General features: G+C 36.0%; 1 protein-coding gene across 1 annotated transcript in view; it reads left to right on the forward strand.

The window, feature by feature from the left end:
- LOC111638896 (lysine-specific histone demethylase 1A-like) overlaps window positions 1-22983 on the forward strand; it is a 219115-nt gene that overhangs the window by 164292 nt on the left and 31840 nt on the right. The window lies entirely within an intron of this gene.

Below are 22983 nucleotides of genomic sequence, written 5' to 3' on the forward strand. Positions count from 1 at the left end.
AGCTTATTTTCATTTTTGACTAGTGGTTGACACGGTTACATTGATCTGTATCGTGACGAATCGCGACGATTTTCAATAACAAAACATTTATCTACTCAGCAATTACATTGTTTTAATGCTCCGACAATTCGTAAATTGTCTAAATAACAATAGAAGAATTGATATTTTCATATCCTCGACGAATTGGGGGGAATGTTTACACGACGATTTGATAAAATTGAGTAAACTTCGACCTCCCCTTTAAATAGGAAGATGCTATTCTAGATCATTTTACGCGGTGTAAGAGGAGAATGAAGACAAATGAGAGCACGTCTGTGTGTCTATAAGATCGAGTCGAAGAGGGAGTCGGAAAAGGGACGCTTTAAACAAACGGCACGCAAAATATTTGTTCTCCCTCTCGACTTGTCGTTTGTCTGGTAGATCAAGCAAATGATGGAGGAGCGTCGTTAGTATCTTGGAACCACTCCAGATGCTCCTAAAACGAATATTTGGTGCGCGGTTTTTATCAATTTGTTTCATTCTTTTTTTATTTTTTTTCCTTTTTTTTAAACTTTACGACTTCTACCAATAAAATTTGATGGTTTCATCTCGGTTATTAACCATCCGGATAATTTAATTGCCATTGGATGTATAGGCTAGTCTCCTCTATCTAACATTATTACTACTAAAAAAAAACGGGGGAGGAGAAATAAGAAGAAGAAGAAGAAGAGGAATTTTTAAAGGTTGTAAGACGTTCCACGTGATTTTTTTCAAAGAAATTTTAATGAACGAATTCCATTCTTGGTCTAAAGAAAAAGTTATGATGTGTAATTGTTACACATATCTGTATCTTAAAGGAATGTAAGCGACAAGATGGGTAAGAAACGAATGCATTTTGATGGAATTTGACAAGCGTATAGAATCTTTTTAAAATTCAAAAGACGTGTCATTCGTCGAGATGAACTGCAAATGAGAAGAGAAATTCGGGAGGAGGAGGAAAAACTATCAAGAAATCGGATTTTTTAAAAATATTTTTCGGCGCGTGTGTTTGTTTGTCTACTCGCAAACAAATTCTTTAATTATATATTTGGCTACTCTATAATCTTCCCCTCTTGTATGAGAATTTATTACTAAGGTAGCATAACGAAAATCTCTCTCTCTCTCTCTCTCTTTAACATTTTTAAGAGTTAAAGCATCGTCTTTGTTTATCGTCTCGTTAAAGTAATGATGGAATAATAATTTAGGTGGAAAATCCATTAAAGTTTTCTGTTGATTAAATTTTTAAAGCGTTCTAATTAATTTTTAAATTTCAAAAAATGTATACAGTATATACAAACACACACACGTGTGTGTCTGTGTATATATAAATATACATTTTTTTTTATTTTTTCTTCCCTCCCTCTCTCTCTCTTTACTTTAAACTATATTATTCTAAATTAAATCGTGTGGAAACGTGCACTTGCTCGTTTAAAATTCGATTAAATTATTTAAGTTTTAGTAACCTTAATGGTATCTTAGTTTTAGTTGAAAGGAGGTGATGATTTTATAATTTTAAACCCCGTTAAAACGTTGCAGATGGGTATGTAGATCCGCATGCAATAATTAGGTTCTTCCTGACAATGGGGAAGAGACCTCGTCTCTGAAGTCACAAGACGTGATTTAATCGGTTGCCGAGCATCATTTATCCAACTTAGGAAACTCGGAGTGGGATGTTACTACCAATTAAACATGGGCTGCCTCTCGCTAATTGAATCCTAGAGGCTACAACACCGGATACTTACTTCCTCTCTTCATCTCTCATTGCTAGCAACAAAAGTTCTGTAGCTTGTATTCCATGCCTAATTTACCTCCAACATACAGATTCTGAATATTTCTATACACCCCCAAATGGTTTTAGTGAGGGGGAGTTTCAGGATTTTCATTAGTTACGATATGACGAATCGCACCCGTTTAATGGGTTTAAGCTTTGCTTAATGGTTACTTATTGCGCTTTTTCGTTAAGGTTTATACGTTAAATTATTCGTTTTTTAAAGTTAAAGTGGATTTTCTCGCGTTTAAATCTCAAATTTGAGGGGGTTTACTGTCGGTAAATGCATGTTTTGTTGGCTTTCACGTCGGAGATTTTGTGGCTGAAATGATGAGAATTTTCGATATTTATAAAGTTTAGGATGATGTTAATCGAGTTAGATACAGAACATTTAAAGTTGGTTATCACAAGAATCGCATTTGGGAACCATTTTGTTGGTTATTCGAGACGATCAAGAATTTTATCAGAAAGAGAAAATTAAATATATCCAGCAATCCACAAGAATTTTAATAATAAGTTCAATCGATTTATCGATCACTCTTAATAGGGAGGAGGAAATGCTTAAAAAGTTATTAACGCGGGAGTTTTTCGAAGTTGATAAAAGAGCAAAAGCTATTTCGGACAATTAAGAGCCCGGTATCGATTGGTAAGAAGAACTTAATAGCATACAGCATGGGGGCAATCTCATTTTGGAAAACCGCAGTATCCATCCAGAAAAGAGTCGAATCCCCCGAAGACATATTGGAAAGTCCGAAAGCGGAAATGAGAAGTGTCAATGGATCACGTGGCCGGGGTGGATTACCTGTTAAATCTCGGGATAGGTGCTGAGGGAGTGGCCAACAATTCTCGGCTTCTGTGACAGATTGGTAGAACCCAAAGTACAGTCCCTCGGGGAACCACTCTGATCCTGCTGCGATGCTTCTTCATTACCATTAGAGAACTTGATGCTGTGTTGCTGGAGGATTTTCTAACCTTCACTCAGATGGATCGTTCTGTCGTCGTTCCCTACTGAAGCTTTTTCACTGGAATTTTTCAAAATTAGGAATTATGTTTACGCTTTAAATTGCTTCAATTTCTTAAAATAAAAAGAAAAAAAGAAGTGGGGGAAACGAAGCTACACTCTAACAATTACTTACCTTATCGAAAATCAATTCTTTGTCTTTACTCACCCCCTCCTTATTTTGTTTAATTTAATTTTTGTTGAAAGTTAAGAATTTTTTTTCTGGGGGTGGACAAAATATTTACTTTAAAGTTCCGCTCTTTCTTGTGTTTTTTTTCTCTCTAACTCCCTATTCGTATGTTTGTTGAAGTAATCTAAGATGTAGAGATGTTTAGTTAAAAATTAATACTGATATAAACACACTTAATTACCAATTAATGCAGATGTTCCTGTTAAGGTTTATATTTAGTTATAACGTTGCAGCTGTTCTCGATTGTAGGAAAGGGAAATTTGGAAAAATTATATTAAAATAATATTTTAAAACTGATGTGAACACAAGAACATTCTGTTTTGATGCTAAAAATAATTAATTTTTTTTCTTTATGTGGATACGTTGCAAAATTCCTATCATCTGCTCTAGAATTGTGGATTAAGTTGTAAGAATTTCTATTTTTAAGAGTGTTTTTATAAATATTTAAACTAGAAATCTCAGTTTTGATTGTAGAAGGTTTCATTAATCCGTATAATCCATGTTCATGGTAGAGGAGAATGTCAGAAGATAGAAAAGGTGTAAATCCACTTTTTCTATTTCCTTACTCCTACCATAAACATAAATTAAAGGGATTAATTAAGAGAGGTAGAAGGTAAGAAGAGTTGTAAGAAGATCTCTCTTACACGCTGTTCTGAAAGGAGGATTTGCATCTCTTCTAACTAAACATAAATTACAAGAATTATCCTCCTCTACCATGAATACCCACTTACGAAATCCACTTCTACCACGTATAAATAATCAAAAATACAGTTAATTATATCGAGTAGTTATGCCGGATAGCCTGTGCACCCTCTCGAGAAGGTAAAGAACCCGATATTTTCTTTAGAAATGTGTTTCTAACACTTCACGTTTCATCTAGAAGTATTTCATAACGCAATTGCAATGCTGCAGCACCCATATTTGAAGATGTTTTTTGGGTCTCCTATCTACTTATAATCCCAATTTTTAATACAGTAATGAGGATATTTAACATTAAAGGCGCCTCTGTCGTTGTTTTACGTGAAAGTAATGCTTTGTATCCGAACGATAAGAATTGATAAAGTAGTTCTTTCTACTTTATCAATTCTTATCGTTCGGCCACTCTTGCGGCCACTGTAGACTTTCCCGAATCGATTGCTTGAGCAAATATACAAGAAATAGGAGGAGTGCTTGTTTGGACGAATTTACAGACACATCCAACATTCCAGCTGACGTCTACAACAACATCTAGTACATACTGCCAGCGGAAATCTTGAGAGAAGTGGTACGTACATATGCAATGAATGTTGGAGTAATGACGCACTCCAATAAATGGAGTAAGCATTCAAGAATAGAAAAAAAAAGAAGCTGCCATTTCAATTTTATTGCAGGCGCATATTTTCTTTGTTGGGCATTTTTTTTTATTTTTATTTTGCCCGAATCTCAAAAGGCCTACTACGTTAAAATAATTTAAGCCCTTTATTTTATGAATTATTGTCGGGATGCGGAGGAGAAGGATGCTTATCTCTACACATATTTTGCATCAGAATATTTAGATACAGTTTAGGAAAACAAATAGGGTAGATTTATAGGGAATTTCCGAAGTGGAATAGCGAGATGAGATTGTTTTGGGTTCCTTTGACATGGCCAAAACAGATTGTTAATACCAGTGTTTCCTAACGTTTTTACTATAGTGGTGCAGGGATGATAAATCGTAGCTCGACGGAACAATCCTGGTCTTCCCTAGAATGGGCCTTTGGCTATAAGAATACATGGAAGAAGGGCTTAGTCGTCAGGATGCGGATCTAAAATCTCTGACCGAATTTATCTGCGAGCGACTACTATTTCCTTCACACCTCGGGGGTCGTTTAACGATAAAAACCCATCGACATCAATCATTTTGACTCGACAACAGTTCCTTTTATATATATTTTTTTTTTCTTTTTCTTATACCACAGCCAGTAATTTCCTTGTGTGGATTCTCTCCTTTCCAAATAGAAGATACGAATGATACATAATCATCTTTTCTATTTATGCCCCCCGTTTAGTTGATTCTTTCCTTCTATTGACAAAAACAGATCGGAAACTGTAAAGCGAGTCTTCGTTTCTAGAATCTCACTTCATTATTGTAAATCTCCGCTTTGCGGCCTTCTTAGATTTAAATTTATCTCTTCTAAAATAAGTTTATATGTATAAATTAATGTTAAAGTACCATAAAATATTACCATAAATGTGAAATTCCAGTTACTCTTTTCATAGTTCGAATGCATGGTGTGATCTACTTAAACCCCGATTTTATACTAGTATGATGGTAAAAAACCTGAAAAGTCTTCATCTATGAAGTAGATTTATTTACATATTTTTACTTTTATTAAGTTCTTTTCCATCTGAAAAAGATTTAAATTTGATTCTTCGTTAGATTTTCTTTAACCATCTTCATTACCATGAATGATCGCTTTGCAGCCTTCACGGATTTTAATTTCCCGCTACTAGAATCATTTATTTATCATAAAGACTGATTCAGATGATTAAATTATACTTAAAATAGCACTTAAACATTGTGTAAATGCGAAAAGATTAGGATAAATGGCGGCATTTTTTGTCTTTAATTTGAAAGCGCGCCGCCTCTCGTTTCTCTTGTCTTCGGAAGAGGATTTCTCGAATTTTCATTATTGTAATAACGATGAAAATTCGAAAAATCCTCTTCTACAGGAAGTAGCTTCGTTTAGACAATTTGCTAATGTAAATCAATGGTCTTATGAACGTTTGTACAGAATGGCGTACAGGCTGGTACGCGGCTATTGACGAAGAGGCGATATCTCTGCCATATTCGTTTCGGTTATGTTGTGACGAGTCGGACAGGTCGTAATTAAATATGTCAGAGATGTCACCGAAACGGTTCCCTTTGTATGAATGTGACGTTTAATTCAAATTCAATAACGCTTTTCTTAATTTAACGTATTCGATCGCGGCTCTTTTACTCTCCCTTTTCTATTTATTAGATTACATCATGACCCAGATTTCGGTAGAATATTCGTGATTTACTGGTGAATCAACAATGTGTAAAGGCTACTCGCAAGTGATACAGTACTAGTATAAATCAGTCAAATTTCCTTCGGTGGGGGGATTCAAGAACATTTCGTAGATACGTCCTCAAATCAGCTTTACCATTTACTCGAAAGTAAACAGGAAATTTTTTCCATTATCCTCCATAAGAGAAAGAAAGAGATATATTATCTTCTTTTCTTCCTTGTTTTGTAGATGCAAATATGCCGAACTAATCCCAAAACAGAAACTTTTGCCCCATACTGTGTGGCACGATAACAATAAAAGTTTCGGTCCCATATCGAAGGCTAAAGTTCCATTAAAGGATCAAACTTATCCACTCTCGTCTCTTCTATTCTCTTCTCAGAAAACGGAGACGTTATTACGTAAAATACCCTGGAAACGGGCCAGTAAGATAAAAGGGGGTGATGTGTGCCGGGGTGGGTGCTATATTCCGACGCCATGGACACTTACGTCGATAATGTGGAAGGATGTAAAGGGCGTTGGCGAGAGAGTTTCTCTTCATCGATTCTCTTTCCTTTTTTACTTTTCTCTCCTTCATTCTAGACCCAATTTCCATTCAAATACGAAAAGAATTCTTTATTTTTTAAACTGAATTTAACCCATTTTTTCTCTTTGACGTAACGATTATATCCACTTTTTTCTCCCTTCTTACCTCATTCTGCGATTCTTTTAAATTGTTAAATTGGTAGATTTGTTGGTGTTTTATTTTCCCCATTTTTCTCTTTTATATTCCGGTTTAGAGAGGCAAAATTGGATTTTTTTCCGTTTTTTTTCGGCTGTCTGTCTGTCGCCTTCTCTTCTCTTGATCCCGATTAAGATAATTGATGAAGATCTTTCTCGGTTGTTGAATAAAGTACACAGTTAAACAGGAAATTTACTTTGATTTATAATTAACTTATTTTCATTCTCGGTTGTGTTTTCGAGGATGTAAAGGATTTTTATAAATAAAAAAATATTTTTTCAATTTTCTCTAGGGATATTTAAGTATAGCTGTTGTTCCAAATGCCTTCTCCCTCTCCCTCCCCTTCTCTCTCTCTCTCCTTTTCCAATTGCCAGCAAGGTTGAGTTGCTTTGATAGCTTCAATTTATAAGATGTAGGGAAAGAAATGGAAGTTTTCGACCTCTCAACTCCTATTTTTATTCTATACTCCTCTACCTTATATAACACACCGTCTATCGGTCAATATTATGTCGTCTCTAGCATTATAAGATCTTTTTAATAATTTTATTGACTTTTTTTAACGGTCAATTGAAAAGTTAGTTAGAGATTGTACGACGAAGCTGTAGATTGTGTAAGTCAGACTGCACCAATAACAATTTGCATGATGCAGACGTGTTTCCGAGAGATAAGGACATACACGGATATGTCAATCCGACACCCATTGCCTCATCTGTATTCCAATTCCGAAAATCTCTTATCTTCGACATGTCGTCTACCCTAAAATTCCATCGTTTGTCTTTTCTTTATTCCTTCCTCCTCCATCTCCTCTCGCTGCTCTTTTCCTTCATTGTTTCTGTGTACACTTTCCTCTTTCTTTTGCTCTTTGTTGTTTTCTAGGATAATTTTTAAGCAGTTACGCCTGTTTTTTCTCGCACGTACAACTCTTCTGTCCCTTGCATGCTTCAAATTTTGCTTCTTTGCATCATTTTCTGCACGCAAGTTGCTTGGATCTACGCTTAAATGAAGATTATGCGAAATGATTTATGCACTTCTATAATTGTAATTCCGAATTTTCTAATAGGAGTGCAGAATCACAACGATTGCTCACTCGATCATCCCTGTTTTCTATTTAAGTACGTGTCTTAATTGTAAAATGAATCATCCTAACGCATAAAAATCTTCATATTTTATTCATCGTCATAGTCGGAAATCCATATTCGTAACTACCCCCCTAAAACTTTCCCCGAAAGGGTTATTTCCCTCAAGACGCTATTTGAACACCCCGCAGCATTATGACATCAGCATATATAGCGGGTTCGAGTTCATTATGCAACCGCAAACTAATTCCAGATATCCACAACTCTTTCACAATTTATTCACCCTGGCTGTCGTATGGTCTATCTAACATCCCGTGGGGGGCACGATTAAATAGAGTCAGGGTGCCACCGCAACAACAAAAACCCAACGGTGCGAAAGGGTGTAATGATTGTCTTGCCTTTCTTTATCTGCTGCTGCTGCAGGAACATTGTTGCCGTTCTGTTGTATTGCATTAACATTAAGTAAACGTCACCCGAAGAACCGGAGCACGCGCGCTTTATCCCCCCTCCCCCTGTCGGGTTAAGAAATTTATCTTTTAGTGATTTGAACTGGCCCATTTGAATATTTGACTCGACGCGAATGCGATTTTCAAGTCATTTAAAATTTTAAGGCGGGTGATGCATTAAAGAAAAGTCATTTCGTCAGTTTTTGTAATTTATTAAACTTGGCTTATCTTCATCCATTCGATAGCTAAAGGGTGCCAGAAGGGGAGGAAAGAGTTTAGAAAATTAAAATTCAAACATTCTTCGATACTCGGAATGGTCGAAAATCAACACAATTTGTCTTTGTAAGTCTACGTTTTCTCTTTCTGTTGCTAACTTTTTTTTTCCTTTTTCCCTTTCCCCATTTTTTTAATGAAAGAATCTTGCCTTCACGCTTCGGTTTACCCCAAGGCGCCGGCGCTGTTCAACTTCACTCCTCCAGTCGGTAATATCCGGTAGTTTCACGTGACCGGAAAGCTCTTGTGAAGCAATACGTCACGGGTTTGTCACGCGCTCTTTTCTCTTACCCTTATTGTTCTCGCTTGTTTGACATTGGTCTATTCTTGTTACTTTGCTTTTCTTCTCACCCCCTTTTTCGAATGCTTTCTCTAATCGATCGACGTTTAAAAAATAAATAAATAAAAACTACTATACTTTTCTTTTAAAATGGACTTCCTCCCAGGTACATTTTGGATCGAAAAATATTTTATTATATATATTATATATATATATAACAGGGAAAGGAGCAATTTTGGCGAAAAGGTCACGTCATACCGGTCCGCACTACGGGTAAATATTGACATTCAACTTTGCAATTTATCGTTTACTCAGCCATCTGATCAGTCAACTTGAGTGACATCACGCTGTCGATTGAAGCCGAGTGCAGCGCACGTGTCAAACGCACGGTAGACCAGAGAGGGGTCCAAAATTGATAGCACGGTTGTTGTTCTCCCGCTGACGTCTCTTCTTTCCAACACGTTGAATCTTGTCGAGAACAGGTGGGCGGAATTGCTCGAAACGACTTCACTTCACTAAAGTATCGAACGGTTTTGGAAGTGCTGAATCAGGTTCGATCGGATTATTGCCATTTTCTGCGCCACACGGTCTCCTTCCGACGCGTTTTCCCACCGTATTAAACCAGTTTCGGCGCCATCTCAGCGGAGTTTTCCCCACCCACACCCCCTTGCTGCTGTAATTCGTTGCTACGGCAACGATGACGAATCGGTAACGTGAGGGAGATTCCCCCCTTCCCCCCTCTTTTAAAGAGGAAATTAGAACCAAGATAGTCACGCGGATCCAACTTTCCACTTAGAGAAATGGGCACGAATTTGAATTTTTATATCACTCCAACCCGCGTTATCCTATGGTCAAAAAGGGTAATTGTCTGGGCACCCATTCCAGGGTACCCACCAATCTTTTATAAACCACTGTAGTAAGAATATCGAAATTTAAATTTGAGCCATATCTGAGGATCTCGTATTGCCGGTGTGGCACTCCAGGATACCCCAAAAATTCTCCTGAAGAAAGATGTCTGAAGTCAGCACTGTACACGAGGCTATCTAATTCAAATTTGCGTACGAAGGGGCCCTACGAAGTTATAAAGCGCCACTATTGTACAGCAAATCAATCTACCCGTGTACTCTGGTACAATTGGATTACCGAACATCGCGCGAGCGTCCGGATCATTTTTGACCCATTCCTGGGTCCGGGCCATCTTCAAAATTCGATATCTCGTTAACCGCGACCGCTAACGTCACGCAACCGACGATAATTAAACGCGGTCGGTTGTCTGTCCGTGTTTATGATGCGGGATTTATTAAAAGTTGATATTAGTTTGGCCTAATTAAACTTGTTGGATACATTATTGGTTTAGTGCCAGTTTTCCTCAAAACTTCTTTTCGGCAGTGAAATATTTTGACGTATCGATTCCTGTAGGAGAGGTGACATCTGGCGAAATGGCCAAGTCTGTCGCAAAGACATCTCGTTTCTTTACTTTCTTCTTTTTTTTCCCTTGCTTCTCCTCTTTTCTGAGAGAGTGTTCGGACACCCGTTGGCATCTATAGTTTGAAGAGGAAGGATGATGTAACCTCGGCTGGCGTTTGCTATCCATCAAGCGCAACATCTCGGCCCCGAAGGTGTAAATGCAGCGCAGATGTCGTATCTGGCTGTCACTATCACGTCCGGGCGTGATGGCACACACGTTGCTCCTTAAATCCTACATAATAGGTTATACGGGGGGTTCGGTTCTAACGCAAGGAAGTGTTTGTAAACGGGGGGTAACGAGTCATACTTTTTACTAAATGTGACGGGCACACGAACAAGAAGCCAAGCAAAGTGTTTGATGAATGAGAAATCCATTCTTTCATCGCTGGCGTGTAAATATTTCAAACCACATCTATTTAATCAAACCACAAAGAAAGGAAGGAAGAGGAGAGAGAGAGGAAAGTGAAGGAAGGAGGGGGGAGAAAAAAATTCGTGAACGTCTCTTCGACCGAGAGTGAGAAAATTACATCAAAAATTAAAGGGGTTCACCGTCGGGCGCTGAACATTCGATGAATAATTAAGATGTTATTTGAATTTGAAATCCCCAAGGCTTTCCTTTAATTTGATTTCCATCCAACTATTAAAGTTAACGTTTTTTTTTTCTTTATTATTTATTTTATTTTAAAAAAAATTTTAATAAATTTTCATCTCTTGTTTAATTGTATGTGTGTTTATATACCCGCCATGTTTATACGATTTTTATAATGGTTCCCTGTTTATTTTTTCCTCTTTTACAGGTAAGCCGTGGTAGAATTACACCTTTGCTAAGAGGTGAGTGACTGCAAATATTTGTATGGTCATTAACGACGAACAAAAGAGTCGAGGTTCGTGACCCCTCCAGTAATGCCGCTTTGTATCTCCACCTGCTTTTTGCTTAAGTCTGCCCTTCTGTACAACCGAATCTGGGGGGGAAGGAGTGATTTTAATTTTCGCGAAATTCGCCGTTTTTCACGAAGTAAAAAATTTATCATTTCCCTTGTCACTGATTGATGCAGTTTCCGTTTCATCGATCAATATCGACGTTTCGAAACACGAACGATGTGGTAATTTATGTCTTAAAATTTTTATCGATTGCCGTTTCGTGTAGTCGTTTTCGATCTCCTATTTATCGTATAGATTTTTGTGTATGTGTGGAACAGACAGACTGACGGACAGGTGGATTGGAACAGGTGCATCTAGGCTCCGAGTCTGGTAACTTTAATCGTTTAATAAAGTGCAGATGCGGTTATAAAAATGGAGACGGATACCCGCTGCGTGTGTTAAGAACTTAGACTGCACGTTCTCGACTTATAAAACTGCATCAGGGGGTAAGTTTTAGTGTGTGTGTGTATGCGAGTAGAAGCAAAGAGGTCATGTGCCACTTCTAGGAAACGCTTATGGCCGACTCCCATACTAGTATAGTGTACTTTATGTTGGGAATTCTGCAGAGAGTTGGTGGCAATTAAACTGTCCAGACGTTTCTACAGACTGTGCAATCCATCAATCAAAAACGGTGCGGGAATGTTTTTTAATCGTCTCGCTTTCCTTTCCGCTTAGAAATATATACACTAATTTTTTTTTTCCTTCTTCTTCTTCGCGCTGTTCTATAGACGTGTGACGAATAAATATCTTTTTATCGGGTTTTCTATCCGTGTTTTTTCTTCATAAAAAGTGATTAAAATGTAACCGAAGTATGGAGTATAACGCGTAGCAATCGGGGATTTCGCCGGCTAATTTTACAGAATGGACATCGTTTACGCGTTTAAAACATCCCTAAAGTTTAGTAACACGAAATTAGAAGAGATATTAAATCGAGTCGAAGTTTGTGTGGTAGAATCCCCCCCCCCGCTTAAAGCGTATAAAAACCTGACATTCCTCCATTAATTAGTCGTCCATTTTGTTAAGTCCAGTGGTCAGTATACGTCACGTTCTTCTGGTTTAACCCCCTTTTTTCCCCGACATCCCCGCCTCGTTTTTCACCTTTTATGTTATAATTATATTTGGGTTTAATTATTGTCTTGTTTGCTTCATTGTTTGCGCTCTTCTTTTTTTATTTCGCTACTTTATTACGGCTCGAAAGATGGAACGTGAAGGTTTCTTAAACCTCGAATTTCTTTATTTTATTTTATTTTTTTTTCGAATTTACCTTCTTATTAAACGAAACGGGTTGGCTTGTATGATTGGATTCCTCTACAGATGGGTCGAAGCTATAGAGATATAGCACGGGTGGTCGCTTTTTTCTGGTATACACAACAGCTTAAGATAATCGATAACAGTAAAAAAAATTAATTGACGAATGAAATAACTTATCATAATTATTAATTACGTTACTATTATACATCGTTTTGAGTTGCAGAAATAATTAGTTTGTTTATATTTTTGTAGGGGGATCGACCTCTGTTCGCTCGCTCCCTCTTACTTTTCTTAATGGTATCGGTTGTAATTTTGTGATGTTTTCGCTTAAGTCGAGATAATGAAGTAGTAAGGCTGTCTGCACGCTTAATGAAATCACTACCAAGGTATTAATGCCCCCGCTCTTCAAAGCAGGGATGCATTTATGTAGTTATGCTTTCGAAAATCTAATGAAGTAGAAGGAGCTTATTAATTTAAGGATTTTCTAAAGGTTAAGGATGTCGTTACGGTCTGCGCTCAAAAATCTGTTTGGGATTTTAAGCTTTAATTATGCACGCTCTATCGATTTTTAAGCTCGCAGCTTATTGTTGCTTACAAGAGGAATGCTTGATATTATCATTATTGTTTTTGTTTTTTAATCGGAGAAAATTCTATCAGTTTTCTCATAATTTTCATTACGTATCGAAGCTTTAATTTGCATAGTTTAGTTAGGTGATTTCAGTGTTATATTGCATTATCGGGGTTTATCATAAATGCTCAAGAGCTTACGTAATTAACAGCGCCAAATTGCACCCTGGGGAATCGACTTTTCTAGGTGTTTCGGACCCCATTTCGTTTCCGAGTGCTCCTAGTCTCTAAACAAAGTTTTAATCAGCGCTCCCGGTTATTACGGTATGGAAATTATATACGTCACGAATAAGACTAATATCCAAGATTCCAGGAAAACATTTCTGCTCATCCATGAATGATGAATTCGTGGCTTTAGCTTCCGTTTGGTCAGTCGCTTCATACTTTTAACATTTGCATCGTCGATTGAACATACATATTTCCAACTTTTCGCCTGAATGGCTTTAGCGATTATCTTGCCGAGATATTACATTGGAAACTATTCGCTTAGTATAAATTCATTCACTTGTGGTCTCGGGTTTGAAATGGCTTGCCAACATGTTTAACTGTTATAGCTGCTGGCAGTTTTACATTTACAGTAGAGTGAATGCCGTTTTGACTTTCTGCGATCGATGACGAATTTACTAACGTATGTACGGATTTTTGAACGACGTTTGCTTATCCAAATTCAATTGTAACGCTTTGCGACAACGTCTTCGTCTCTCCAGTTTAATAATATGGAGAGTGTCGACCCCCTTCCCGTATAGAAATCGGCTTTAACTCGCTCTCCACCTCCGTAACACTGTAAAAATTGGCTTAACTTCTAGCCGAAATTCTTGGTAGAAGAGGCTTTTCTCCCCTTCCTTTATAATTTATTTCGATTCTACACCATGTTTTTGCCTTCTCGCTTTCGGTTATTTGATAAAGCAAACCGCCCGTCAGCCAACAAAAACTAACAATCTGCATAAGTGCAGCGTGTTAATGCTCGACCGGACCGAATTCAATTACATAATTTTCCTTAATGCTTCTTACTCATGAAATGCACGTGTAACTTCATCGTGGCTGCCGATATCTACGTGAATTTCATGGATAAAGGGATATTAACGGGGACGAGACGATATATGTATATATATTTAGTTAGTCAGGAGCTATTTAATAGCTCGGGGGTAGAGACCAAAAATATGCTCGGTGTGGAGACCTTTGGACGTTAGTGTCTTGGCAAAACAAACAGGAACGTCCGTTATCTTTAGTCATTTAGCCGGTGTTTATCGTTTCGTACTGTAAGCAAGAGTATGCATACTCCTTGTACAACTTTACAACCTCGTGATTTACGGCCAGTTGTAAAACGGAGACTGACAAACCGCTTGACTAATCACGTCGGATTTACAGAACGTCGTCGGGATTTGCAGCTTAATGGCCTCACGACGCCTAATTTAATCGTTAGTCTCCCGTTTTCTAAATGGCGGATCTTTGTTTTTCTCTCCTACTGTAAACAACTACTAAGCAGTTACTTCTATGTAAGCACCGTTTGAAGAAGTAGATTAAATTTTCTCATTGTTTCGTTATGGTTAAATTTAGATTGTGTTTTTGCCCAATTATTCGGAAAGAATTTGCCTGTTTTTCTATGTATTTATACACGTTACAGTCGAAATTTTAACTGAACAGTTCTGTTGCTACGTACCGATGCTTACACACTTGAAGTTTATGCTCCCAAAATGCTGCTGCTTTCACTAGAAATTATAGAGCGAATGCATTACGTGCATACACACCTATTGATATAATTTATCTCCGACTGTATGATAATATTGGGATTGTTTACTAATGTATGCATCATAAATTGAGCAATTTTGAATGATAAGTGTCTAAAATTAACTGTTATCTATCGTCTACAGCATCAGATTCTACCTTCATTAAACAAATATGACTTTACACACAAGCGGGCTTATATTTTTTAATGTTATCGATATAACAGCTCGATGATGATGATGATAAATATCTTATAGGATGCTGAGAAATTGAAAATTTCTTGGCCATCTCGTAAAGAGGGAAGAAGGAAATTGTTAAGGTGGTTCTTCTGGAAGAGTATCAACACGCATCTTAGCTTAAAGCATTTAAGATGCTGGAGCTTTTCTTCTACGTTATCGTTAATGTTAATGAATGAAGAGCGAGAACAGAGTCACAGAGTATAATGAGTGGAACTTCAGATGGGTTCTAATGTGACATATTTATCAGAACGAAAGGATATCTGAAGCGATAAATCAGGATTAGGGTGACGAAAGAGACAGGAAGGGAAGGAGACGGAATAAATTGACTACAGAAGCAAATACTACAGTTACACTCTATCTAAATTCTTACGAGACGTCCAAACAGTCGAGGGGTATTGATTTTTATTCATTAAAATTTTAATTCAATAAAGAAAAGGCGAGCTTCTTGACCACTCGGGAAGTGTGTTGGCATTCATCTCCCCGAGTCATTTTATAATTAACGGAAATAATCCTTTATTTAATTATCCACTCCATATTGATAAGGACTTTGTTCGATTTTGTTTTATTAACGTTAAGGCAAACAGGTGTGTGTGTTTGAAAGCAAGAAAAGTTACTTTTAATGGATCTTTGAATGAGACTGAAAGGGCCACTCTTAGTTAGTTTTTTTCTTGTTTTTTTATTTATTTTTATAAAAAGATAAAGGTATTATAGTTAATGAAGAAGTAAAGACAGATGGCTAGAGGTAGGCTTTTCTTTTCATTTACGTCCTGGCCAAATTGTACAAATACACTTTCTACCTTCGTTGCTTTGACAGGTCGGTGAACTCCATTAAAAGAAAGAACATTATATCCCTTTTTTTTCCGTTTGTTTCGTTCAGAAACATCATCATCATTGCTTCAAAGTATGAAAGGATATCTTTGGATTTGGTAGAAAAGAAATGCCTTCCTCCTCGTCCTCCTCCTCCTCCTCTGCTATTCTTCAGAATACTTTTCCTTTTTGTTTTTTACGTTTCACCTTAAGAAATTTTGAATAATTTTGTACCGATCTTTAAATAAGATACTAGAGGTTCTTTTTTAACATTTTTTAATACTTTCTTCTCTTTTGGGATGCGGTGATTTGCGAAGGAGCATCACTAGAAAGGTGTATTGGAAAGGATAGTTTGGAAAGAAATCTAAAGCGGCGTGATGAACGAGCCGGGTGCCATAAGTGGCACACTAGTGGCACCCGTGGGTATAACTAAGTTCACCCCTCGCGAAGAACGGCTTAAGTCTCGTGGGGTTAAGTTGCAACGACTCCCCAGAGACTAGGAAAGGAAATAGACTGAGTAATTGGGCGTTGGATCCGAAAGGGATTTAACATGTCAGTTGTCTCTCCCCTCTTCGTGTCTGTTTCGTGTCTAAAACTTTGCCGTTTTCTCTAACAGATAACGGCATCAATTGTTATCACCCATGCAAAACTGGAGCCAAGTAGAAGGTCGAATTTTAAGAATGATCCTTTCCCCTTAAATCGAGTTTTACCTGCGACTTATACAACGAAGCAAGTAAATTCGGTTGCTGTAAGCACCGACAACCGACCGTACTCTTGTCGTAATTACGTTATCGTTATAAAGAGGAGGCGTGCACCTAACTCGGTTGGATTCGCAACTATTAAATACTGCAAATTACAACTATAGTCAGCATTTATTAATTAGTTAACGAAGCCGTTGGGCAACATCGTTAACTAATAAGCATGGAAGATCGTTTATTAGTAATAAAGACAGTCGATCCGAGACTGTATCATGGGAGTCGACACGTTAAATTAGTGGCAATACTCCCGTTCCACAGTGTGTGTGTGTGTCTGTGTATAGTCTATGTATGTATGTATGCGTGTGTGTGTTTATCTATATACATATATAGTATACCTGTGTGTATGTCTGTGTGTGGTTTTTTTGCACAAGTCAGCATTTTCTACATCAAGAAAACTTGCTTATTAATAGCATCAGCTAAATCGATTCGCCTGGGGATCAACTAACGCTTCTGCTGTGATTAATTTAATTTAGACGCGAGTGACGCAAAATTTGACTTGGAGATAGAGAAAGTTCCGCTTGGGATTCTTCACTTCTTTGTACAACACAAATTAATGGAGATGCCAACTTTAACCTGTTTTTTCCCCCCTCTCCTTCCTCGTTTTTTTTCTCGGATTTAAGCCAGTAGCCGTTTTCGTTCTTACGCGTGACGTTTTTTAACTTAAACTCTACCTCCCTCCATGACTCGATAGTTGATCCAGCCAATGTTTAACTGGATCAGGATCCACGTATTGTTGTCCTAATAGGTTTTCTGAAAGGTTGATCTATCTTTGGATTTAATTTTTCATTCGTACACGTGACGTTCTTCCTTAATTTTTGATAAATCTTGAACTCTACCCCGTCCAGTAACGCAATAAATAATAGATCCAACGTTTAACTGGATCAGGATCCGCGTACAGATACCATAATAGGTTTTCTGAAAGGTTGATCCATCTTTGTTTGGATTTAATCCTTCACTCGTAAACGTGACGTTCTTTCTTAATTTTTGTTACATATCGAACTCTACCCCTCCAGTAACACAATAGGTAATAGAGCCAACGTTTACCTTATTAGGATCCATCTATTGGTATCCTAAATAAGTTTTCTGAGAGGTTGATCCATCTTAAATTATCCAAACATCCTCCTCATCTCGAAAAATCTTTCACACTAATATTAATTAGGTTCATATCTCTGTTCTTCTTCTTCTTCTTCTTCTTCTTTAATTTTTAACTTGGCTCTGATATTTTTCATGTTATTGATGGTTTTCATTTATCAAGACTCATCAATAACATGAGAAAGGGGGGAAAGAAACGTAGAAAAAGCAGCACGTTTTTAAAGCTTTTTCTAAGCTTTGAAGAGAGAATTTTAATTAAAAAAACGTCATGGGCTCGACTAATTTGTAGAAGATGGGTGGAGAAAATAATCCAAGCAATGCTAATTACATAATTTGCTATTTCTTGAGCATTTACATGATTCGCATTCCCGAGTAAACGTTACCTATGTCATAAAATTCAATACAAATCTAATTTACTGTTCTTTCTCTTCACTTACCAATTGAATCGCCTCATCTTCTGACAACAATAGCAGCTAATTACTGCTGGCTTCGTTATAATTATGTCAGTAAATTAGGATGCGAGGATTTGTAGGATATTCCGGATACTAATTATTGCAGAATTATCACGCTAGAAATAAGTATGGAAGCGCTTTAAAGTTGAGAGAGAGAGAGGAGGGAAAAAATTGGGAATCGTAAAGGAGGAAATGAGAATATTCTAGAGGAGAGTTGGAAAATTGATATTTTAATGTAATGTAGATGCGTGGAAATTGCAATTGGATGCGTAAAAATTAAATGTTTTTATGCTGTTTTATTGCTGAAATTCTTGTGAGGCGCGGCTAAAGATGCATTTGTTTGTAAAGATGCAACTAAAGAGGTGTTTGTTTGCTTTTACAGAAAAAAAAGAGCGTTAGCTTCTTCTGGACATACAAAAAATGGGTGTAAAATAAGCATAGAGGTGCATATTTTAAGAGTATGAAAGACAACCCTGTGCAGTTCCAGGGTATCGAGTAAAACCTGTACAGAAAGTTGGCATTAACACACACAAATTAGCATTGCGATGTCGAAGAATGCATGAAAGAAGCATACAGCTGTTCGCTGTGGGGATCTTTTGTCTGTACAGAGATTCTCTTAAACACAGAAATTAAACAAATAGAACTTTCGATTATATAAAATTTAGCATTCCAGTACAAAAATAGATAGAGAAGCATTCATTAAGAGCGGAAAAGATCAAATTTAAGATGCATAGAGAGCATAGGAAGCGTGGAGAGTATGAACGGAAGAACATGGAGAAATCCTACAAAGCATAAACAGGAGGAGAGCGTAGAGAGTATGGAGAGATTNAAAAGATAAGGGAAGGGCGAGAAAGAGAGGGGGGAAAATAAATAGAAGCAAATTTGTTTTCACCCGAGCTTCGTCCGTGGGCATTTTTTTTCCACCAGCGAGTAATCGGAGATAGAGAAGCATTCATTAAGAGCGGAAAAGATCAAATTTAAGATGCATAGAGAGCATAGGAAGCGTGGAGAGTATGAACGGAAGAACATGGAGAAATCCTACAAAGCATAAACAGGAGGAGAGCGTAGAGAGTATGGAGAGATTGCACAGAACAAAAAACTTCTCCATGCTCTTCTGTGGTTCCAGAATAGCAGGCAAATTAGCATCGTAACGGAGCTTAAACTCTTAAAAAAACAAAAAAATAGAGCATATTTCGCAACATAGACATAGAAATGCATTAAAAATTCGGCAAACGTACATCCGAACGGCAATTAAACACGCACAGTGATGCACAACCAGTATAAAAACAAGCATTAAAAGTAGAATATAAAAGTAGATAGGGAAATTCTTAAAAGTAGGTATTGAAATAGTGAAAAAGCATCAAAGAACAAGAAGAGAAAAAAAGAAAAAAAAAAAAAGAAAATAAAAGAAGGTAATCGAACTCCATTTCGGAAAGGAAAATAGCCTGAATTTATTTTCTAGTTTTAATGTAAGCTGAATATAAAATAAAATAAAAAAAACTAGAAATTTATCTGGATTTTTATGGAGGAATATCGACTATTATTCTTTTAAAGGTTAGCTAGTTTATATTACTTCACTTAAAAGAGGCTGATACTTTATATATTTTTTTTAATGTTTTATAGGCTGTTGAGTTTACGATATGGAGAAATTCATCTTTTCATATCCTATTTTATAATTTATTGAAGCTTTAAAAGGTTTTCCTTCGCTTCTTTATTTGCATTATGAGATCGAGTAAAACCGGATGATTCTAATTTATTCGGCTTACTATTTTTATATTTTCTAATATTTTAATTCGATTATTATTTTTTTAAGGAGGTGACGGAATTAATTCTCTGTTAATGTTGGGGGGTTGCGCCTTTCCAAATGGGGGAGGCTTTCGACTGTATGAAAATTGATTTTTCCATGCGATTGGAGAGTGGTTTAGCGATGGAAATGATAGATTTCGGTTTAAGTGTGTATTTTAGAGTATTAAATTATAAATTTTTGCTTAAATTAGTGATTTAAATCACTCCGATTCGTAAAGTTTCTTTGTTTCCGCCGCTTCTTACAGTTTTAAATGCTTATAAAGGTGCTATTCTTTGAGTTTTTTTGTACAAGTCGACCCCCCTATAACACTGTTGATTATTCCGTTTTATATGAATTCCATGTTATACGAGCCACTTAGATTTTGCAAATACGTGGACCGTTCATAGTCCGGCACACGTATTTGTAAAATGTAAGTGGCTCGTACAACATGGAATTCATATAAAACGGAATAATCAACAGTGTTATAGGGGGGTCGACTTGTATATTTGCGGCTTAATTTTAGATTTGAGACTTATTTTATTCCATTCACTTCTAAATTTTGGCTTATTTGAACCTATTATATTGGAATAATGTTGATTTTTGGTTCTGGTTTTACTTTTTCTACAATATTTAACATTCAAACAATGGTGAAATGAGAAAAATTCGGCTTAAAAATTCATGTTTTTTTTTTACATCTTTAGGACCTTATAAGTAAGATTTTACAGATTTATCTTCCTCTTCTCGGGATTTTAACAATTTTAACGTTCACGTAACGTTTAGAAAATACAAAATGGGTTTAAAAAGTATAATTTTATACATTAAATTTAAAAAAAAATTGCTTAAAGTAACGTTAAATATTTCATTTAAATCGCTACGATCCTTGATAAATTTTGCCTCGATCGCGCTTCGTCTTAAAGTTTAACGCTCAAACAATACTTAAAATATTAAAATAATGAACTGAAATTATTAATTTTTCATTATTAGAACGTTAAACTTAAATCATCGCTTAAATTAATGGCAAAAATTTCATTTAAATCACTCCAAATTCCTTATTTAAAGATGATACGAGCGTAATTTTCTAGAGCAACAGCAGTGCTTTTTTTTTCTTTGATTCCGCCTCAATTTTCAAACTCCAAAAGGTAAAATTAAGCTTAAAATATCGATTTTACACATGTTAAAAGCGTTAAATTTAAATTATTACTTAAATTAATGGCAAAGATTTCACTTAAATCACTCCAAATCTCGACGAATTTTGGCTCGTTTGAAGTCGATGCTTCAGAGCTTTCATAGTCAAGATATGGATCGCACATGCAAAGCTTCTCAGACGTAATTTGATCGATCCGTAATTTCGAATTTGATATTGACTTCAAGGTCCCATTTCTTGGAAATTTTCGTCGCACATGCAACAACGATAGGAAGGGGGTCGAAATCATCAATACGAAGAGGGTGGGAGATGCTTTATTGTGTCGTGTCTGCGGCAGATGTGTCATTTTGCTCTATTTGTTTGCCTGCATACGATTAGGGATAATTTAATTTGTTACTAGAGACATTAACATCAATATGAATGCATATGAATCGCTTGTGTTGATGAACAGGATGAACATTTCGTGTTAGAAGATACTAATTATGTTGTTGCGACGTAATTTCTAGTTTATTTACACCCCTTTTTTTCTTCGTTTTCAATGCCACTAACGACCATTAAACTTAATTTTTCTTGCATTAAACTGTTAGATTTGTCACTCTAACACACCAGTTTCTCTTCTTAATCGCCGATTCTCTTAGAAATTCTTTAGTTTTACGCGTAAAAATTCTCATCCCTTATTAAATTCTGTAATAAATTTTATTAAATTTATACTTTTTAATCCGTTATTTTGCCAATTAAGTAACTTAAATAAGCTCATTATTGCGTACGAGAAGTTACATTTTTCTCTTGATGATGATGATGAAGATTTTACTGTGTTTTCGCCAATTAAATTAATGTTAAGAATGGCTTAATTATAGGATATAAAACACCCCGTAACGTCTTTAATTAAGTAAAATATATATTTTTAATTCGGTTTAATTAGATTAATTGTGATATACTTGAGTACGAATCTCTCACCTTTATTTTGTCATTTTTATGGTTATTCTCTGCATTTCTTGACGGTGATTAGTGTTTATATATGTTAAACTTGGAAAAAAATCAATATAAAACCCATAAAAATGATCCGTTGAATATATTTTAACATAAAATTTTGTTTATCTTCACTTAAGTTAAAGTGTCATCTGCCTTTCTGTATGGAGGATTTTGCAGCTTACTGTTAAGAAGAATACTATAAGGGAGGAAGAAAATATAGTTTAAAATATAAAAAATATTTAGTAAATAATAAATATATGATATTAAAATAAGCGTATGACATTAAAAAATTTATATAATTACTCATCAAAGCAAAGTGCCTTCAAGTTACAGAATCCTCCTTACAGAAAAGTTGAGGATTCTATAAATTACTGTTAAAAAAACAGTTTAGCAGACGAAGAAACTGATTTTACGGTTAAAAATCTACTCGAAAAACAGTAGAAATATCAATATTCAAAACTCCTTCGAATATAGTTTCTATAAAGTTGCAGAGACCTTCGTTCAGAAGGGGGAGAGTTCTTTAGTTTACTGTTAAGAAACACACGAAAATAAGCACATATCATATTTAATATTCATGCAACCACTCGTTGAAGTTGTACTTCATCAAGTTTTGCATGTAAACTGTTCATAACTTAAGTATAAATAAAGCAAAATCCGGATCAATATTCGTGCAGAGTGTTTCATATAACGTATATTAGAAGATATATTTTCCATTTAAGAATTTTCTTCAAGAGAGAGAAGGAGGAGGAGGAAGGAGAAAAGAAGGAAAAGTTCTGGAATATTGATTTAAAATATTAAGAAAAGTCTCATTTTTTTCCCCTTCTTAAAGAACGTTTAAATTTCGAAAAACAAGTTTTATTAGAATCTCTCCAGGCTATGGACTAAGAAGATAAAGAAGATATCCAACTAAAATATATATTAAAATTCTAAATGTCCTCACTTCTCATTAACTCCACCATCA

The sequence above is a fragment of the Centruroides sculpturatus genome, unplaced genomic scaffold (assembly GCF_000671375.1).
Source record: "Centruroides sculpturatus isolate CEXI.00-Female unplaced genomic scaffold, Cexi_2.0 scaffold100, whole genome shotgun sequence".
Taxonomy (NCBI): Eukaryota; Metazoa; Arthropoda; class Arachnida; order Scorpiones; family Buthidae; genus Centruroides; species Centruroides sculpturatus.